General features: G+C 48.2%; 1 non-coding gene across 1 annotated transcript; it reads right to left on the bottom strand.

The window, feature by feature from the left end:
• Positions 1-4,129: 4,129 nt before the first annotated feature.
• On the bottom strand, positions 4,130-4,232 carry LOC132484743 (U6 spliceosomal RNA). The gene has a single exon (XR_009531296.1). It is a non-coding gene; the product is annotated as a U6 spliceosomal RNA (small nuclear RNA).
• Between the last annotated feature and the right edge of the window lie 1,207 nt (positions 4,233-5,439).

The raw sequence follows: 5,439 nt of genomic DNA, 5'->3' as shown, positions 1-5,439 counted from the left end.
AGGCCTGTGGTCCAGAGGAGGCTGGAAAGTACGGCTGGGAATGTCCCTTGTGTGACAGGAGGGTCACACTCCACCGAGGAACGGGCATGACTTGGAATGACCAGTTCCCGAAGCCCAGCCCCTCCCGCGTTCCTGTTCCATGGAACAGAGGCCCTCGTGCCAATTCCCACCCTCCCCCTCCCCAGGCTTGGAGAGAAGCACAGAGTGTGTGTCCAAAAGAAGCAGCATCCTGTTCTCCCCAGGGATAGCCTCTCACGTGACACCTCGTTCCGGGCCCTAGGCCGTTAATCACGACAAGACTCAAGGAAGAAAGTTCCCGTCCAGCGGCCAGCAGGTAGGAGGCCGGCCTGGGCTCCGTGGGCCTCAGTAAATCACCCTGTTGAGTTGGCGTCTCACTGGATTGCAATTACAATCCTTCAGGCCTGACACAAAATCACTGGGCTGGTAAGAGGAGAGTACCTGGGTAATGTGTTTAACAGAAATTAACCTGGTTAAGCCCTGACTCTATTGAAAATGAGAAAGTGTGGATGGGCCTGATCAATGCGTCCACAGCCCAGTTGACTCCAGAGCTGGCTTTGGATTTCAGTTAAGTGGGCCGACCCGAAAACGGGGATACTCATTTTATTAAATTACCTCTTTGTCACAGAGTTCAGATCATGGTGGAGTTTGCTTTGTCAGCCGTGGGGGTTGGTGGCTGGAAGGGTCTTTGGTGCCCATGTGTGCACCCATCTGCAGCTCTGCAGGCCCCCGGCCCGCACAAATGTGCACACAAACCTTGCCAGAGCAAGAAGCGTTAGTAAATATCTATCCCCCTCCTCAGGGAGTTGAGAGTATGGATTTGATCAAATACTCATTTACTCCCTGCCCACCATCGCTTCCCACCCCCTTGGCCTTTTGGCAGATAAATGATGTTATTTGAAGGTATTCTTGAAATTTCTGATGGAGACTGTTTCTTAAGTGCTTTTAGAGCAGGCCTATACTTTGTAATACTTGTCATATTCTGGCTAGTAAACTCCTGGCCTTTAAAAGCCGGAACCTTACTCTGTTTCCTGAATCCGAGGGAATAGGTCATTAACTGTGAATTTCAAATGAAGCAGATTTACAGTATATATCACAGAAATATGTTTATGAGAGACAGTGAATACCAAGGAATCCATGGAGCAGGAAAAAACCGAGAACCGGGAGAGAGATCAGCTGATCTGGGGAGCAGGTTTTTTCTTTTCTTTTTCAGGTTTCTTTGGCTGATTTGGCCAAGTCTGGGTCTCTTGTTCCAAGTTCCTGATAGAAATATCTTTCTGGTTCTGTTCAGCTCCCATCCCAATACAGTACCCTACTGGGTGAGGCCCCTAGAGATCTTGACTGTGGAAATGCCACAGACTGGAAGTTAATTCTTTGAGATAAGAATGGGAAGTTGGGTTCGGCTGGGTTGGGGAAATAGGAGAGAGGTTAAGGGAAGCACAGTTGAGACTGGGTCAGCTGGGGTGATGGTCAATGCTATGTGTCAACTTGGCTAGGCTATAGTACCTAGTTGTTTAATCAAACGCTAATCAAGGTGTTGCTCTGAAGAGATTGTAGTTGACACCTACAATCAGTTGCCTTTAAGTAAAGGAGGTTACCCTTGATACCGTGGGTGGGCCCCATCCAATCAATTGAAGAGCAAAACCTGAGGTTTCCAAGAGAAGAAATTCTACTTCAAGGCTGTTACATCAACTTCTGCCTGAGTTTCCAGCTGCTAGAAGATTCCAGCCTGCTGCTTACAGGATTTTGGACTTGCTGGTCTTCACAGTTGTGTAAGTCAATTCCTTAAGATAAATCCATCCATCCACCCATCCATCCATCCATCCATCCACCATCCATCCACCCATCCATCCATCCACCCATCCATCCATCCATCCATCCCCCCATCCATCAACCCATCCATCCACCCATCCATCCATCCATCCCCCCATCCATCCACCATCCATCCACCATCCATCCACCCATCCATCCATTCACCCATCCATTCACCCATCCATCCATCCATCCATCCATCCCCCCATCCATCCCCCCATCCTTCCACCCACCTACCCATCCATCCATCCATCCATCCATCCATCCATCCATCCATCCTATGGGTTCTGTTTCTCTGGAGAACCTTGATTGATATAGCTGGTTTCTGGCAGTAATTTTGGACCTTTTCTCCTCATCATTTCTGAAGAATTTCTTTACTTACCACCATCTCAAAGAGGCAGGAGAGCCCCACGTAAGTGCTTTGAACAACACATGGCATGTGGGAGGGCGCAGTGAGCAGCAGCTAGCTCCCTTGCCCCCTCTTTCTCTCTCTTTCTTTCTCTCCCCCTTCCTTCCTCCCTCCCTTCCTTCTTCCTTCCCTTCTTTCCTTTCTTCCTTTCTTGAGTCAGCCTTAAAAGAAGATAATAACCAACCAGTTTTTATCTATCTTTCATCCACGTCCCCAGTCCGCACACCCATCCATCCATGTTTATCTACCTATCCATTTTAGAAGGAATTTGGAAATCAAATACATTCACAGGACCTTAGTTTTGAGGGGCCTTTCTTGATGTCCAGACTCTTCATTTTACTGATGAAAACAACCCATGAGGCTCAGAGAGGAAGTGACTTGCCAAGAGTAACACAGCACATTATGATCAGTGTGGGGACTGGACCCCTCAGGTCTCCTGGTTCCCACCGCCTCTTCTGTGACTCTGATTGCATTTAATCTCAGCAAAGCTGGTGAGCCTGGGTGTGGGGCAGGGGGTCTATCTGGCAGGCAGGTGCTCTCCCCCCGGGTGCCCTCACCCCTCCTCCTATTTCAGCCCATGCGATGGCCTCTGGAGTAGGTGAGTTGGTTGTTAGTGACAGCTCTCTAGTGGGTTGTTTCTGGGGCATCACGGTTAGAAGAGCCACCTACTGCTGAATATTTACGACATGCCAGGCATTGCACTTGGCTCCCTAGGGAGGTCATGATCGGGAGGTCTGCCCAAGATCCCAGCTACTAAGTGGTGCCTTTGGGAGGCCTCGCCCAGTGTCTTCGCTGTCAGACTGTCACTCCTGGGGTGGAAGCCTCCTGTGCTCTTGGGAGCTGGAGGGTCTGGACCCTCTGGCCAGCTGTGACTTCAGTACAATCGATTCCTTTTCCTGACCTCTCACAAGCATGCCAGTACCCACCATGCCTCCTTCACGGTGCACTGAGAACTATAAAGTGCCATGCGCATGGAAGATGCTGCGCTCCATGGCTTGACTCTTCTCCTGGGCACAGAAGTGCCAACCCGCTACTGTCGTGTCCTGCCTCAACCTCCCTCCTCCTATCCGAGGGGTGAAAAGTACCCCAAGAGAGCCACCTGGGACCAGGGCTGGGCTGCGTGCTGTGGGCGGCTAGTGGGGGTTTAGATGTCTCCTCTTTGATGTGGAGGTTGGAGGATCAGGCGAGGATCCTGCTCTGCAGGGCCAGGATGGTGCCTGAGACAGTGTGAACCCTGCCCTGCGGCATCCGCCCACAGAAACCTGTTGGCTCAGAACTGTCTCTTGTGGGGAAAAGCAGCCTAGAGGGGATGGGGAAACATGAGCTTGTCCTGTTCAGGGCAGAGCTGGGGGCTGGGCCGGGGCTGGCACTACGTGATTTGGGAAGCAGACTCAGGAGCCCTGTTAGTGCTAGGGAGCAGACCTGACGTCTAGGCTGGCACAGGTGGGAGCCTCTGGAATGTGTGGGAAGGACGTTGTCTCTGGTGGTTGTGTGATTGAGTCCCCACCTACTTATCTCATCCTGTGCCACCTTGTCCTTTGCTCCCTGCTCTCCAGCCCACACTGGCTATGCTTCATCCTGCCACAGGGCCTTTGCACACACAGAACCCTGGACTAAGATTTAAAATTGTCAAATATGAAGAAAACTACAGAACATACTTAAGAAGATAAACTGGATACCCATCTCTGAACAGATATTAACATTTTGTCACTTCTGCTTTAGAACACTCTATTTTTTAAATTGTGGTGAAGCCACATAGATTATGTTTGCCATCTTAACCATTTCTAAGTGTACAATTCAGTAGTGTTAAGTATATTTACATTGTTGAGCAACAAATCTCTAGAACTTTTTCATCTTATGAAATTGAAACTCTATGCACACTAAACACTAAAGAATATGGAACAGTTCATGAATTTGTGTGTCATCCTTGCACTGGGCCAGGTTCATCTTCTCCATACCATTCTAATTTTAGTCTGTGCTGAAGCCAACACAGAACACTTTTTTTGGCTGCACCAAGTGGCTTTCTGGATCTTAATTCCCTGACCAGGGATTGAACCCGCACCCCTGGCAGTGAAAGCACCGAGTTCTAACCACTGGACCACCAGGAAATTCCCAGAACACTCGTTTTTTTAACCATTCGTATCAAAATTCAAAAGGTAGAAAAAGTATGCTTGTCCTCCTTTCCCTGTCCTCCAAGCACCTTGTTCCTCTCAGAGGCCTCTGGTGTTATCAGTTTCTAGAGTATGCTTTCTGAAACATTCAGTGCATGTGCAAACATGTGTGTATTACACATGCATATGTATGTGTATATGATGGCACTAATATTTACTGTACTGTCCCTTGCCTATTTTTTTTAAAATAAAGCTTTTATTTTAGAATAGTTTTATTGATAGATTTACAGAAAAGTTGCAAGGATAGTACAAAGAGTTCCTGTATACCCTCCATTCAGTTTTCCCCAGTGTTAACATCTTACATTCGTGTGGTCCATGTTTCACTACTAAGGAACCAGCTCTGGTACACTACTATTTACTAAGCTCCACGGTTGATTCTAAGTTCCCCAGTTTCCCCCTAAGGTCTGTTTCCTGTTTTCGCCCACCATCGAGGTCACCCCATTGTGTTCACTTGTCAGGTCTCCTTGGCCTCCTCTGGTCTGTGATGGTTTCTCAGACTTTCCTTGTTTCTGATGACCTGGACAGTCTTTTTAAAAAATTATTTATTTATTTATTTGGCTGCGCTGGGTCTTAGTTGCAGCATGTGGGATCTTTGTTGCCATGTGTGGGATTTTCACTGTGGCATGCAGGATCTTTAGTTGTGGCATGCAGGATCTAGTTCCCTGACCAAGGACTGACCCCGGGCCCCCTGCATTGGGAGCTTGGAGTCCTAACCACTGGACCACCAGGGAAGTCTGAACTTGACAGTATTGAGGAGCATTCATTGGTCAGTATTTTGTAGAATGTTCCTCAGTTAGGGATTATCTGATGTTTTCTCCATGCCTACACTGGGGTTATGGTTTTGGGAGGAAGACCACAGAGATGAAGCTGCTTTCTCATCACTTCACATGGTGTGGGGGCATATGTCACTAATATGACTTCTCACTGTGATGTTCCCTTGATCCTTTGGTTAAGGTCGTGTTTTCAGATTTCTGCACTGTAAAGTTGCTCCCTCTGACCCCTTTTGATATTCTATTCTTTGGAAGGAAG

This window comes from Mesoplodon densirostris, chromosome 2 (genome assembly GCF_025265405.1).
Source record: "Mesoplodon densirostris isolate mMesDen1 chromosome 2, mMesDen1 primary haplotype, whole genome shotgun sequence".
Classification (NCBI taxonomy): Eukaryota; Metazoa; Chordata; class Mammalia; order Artiodactyla; family Ziphiidae; genus Mesoplodon; species Mesoplodon densirostris.
This window is presented reverse-complemented; position numbering and strand designations above follow the sequence as displayed.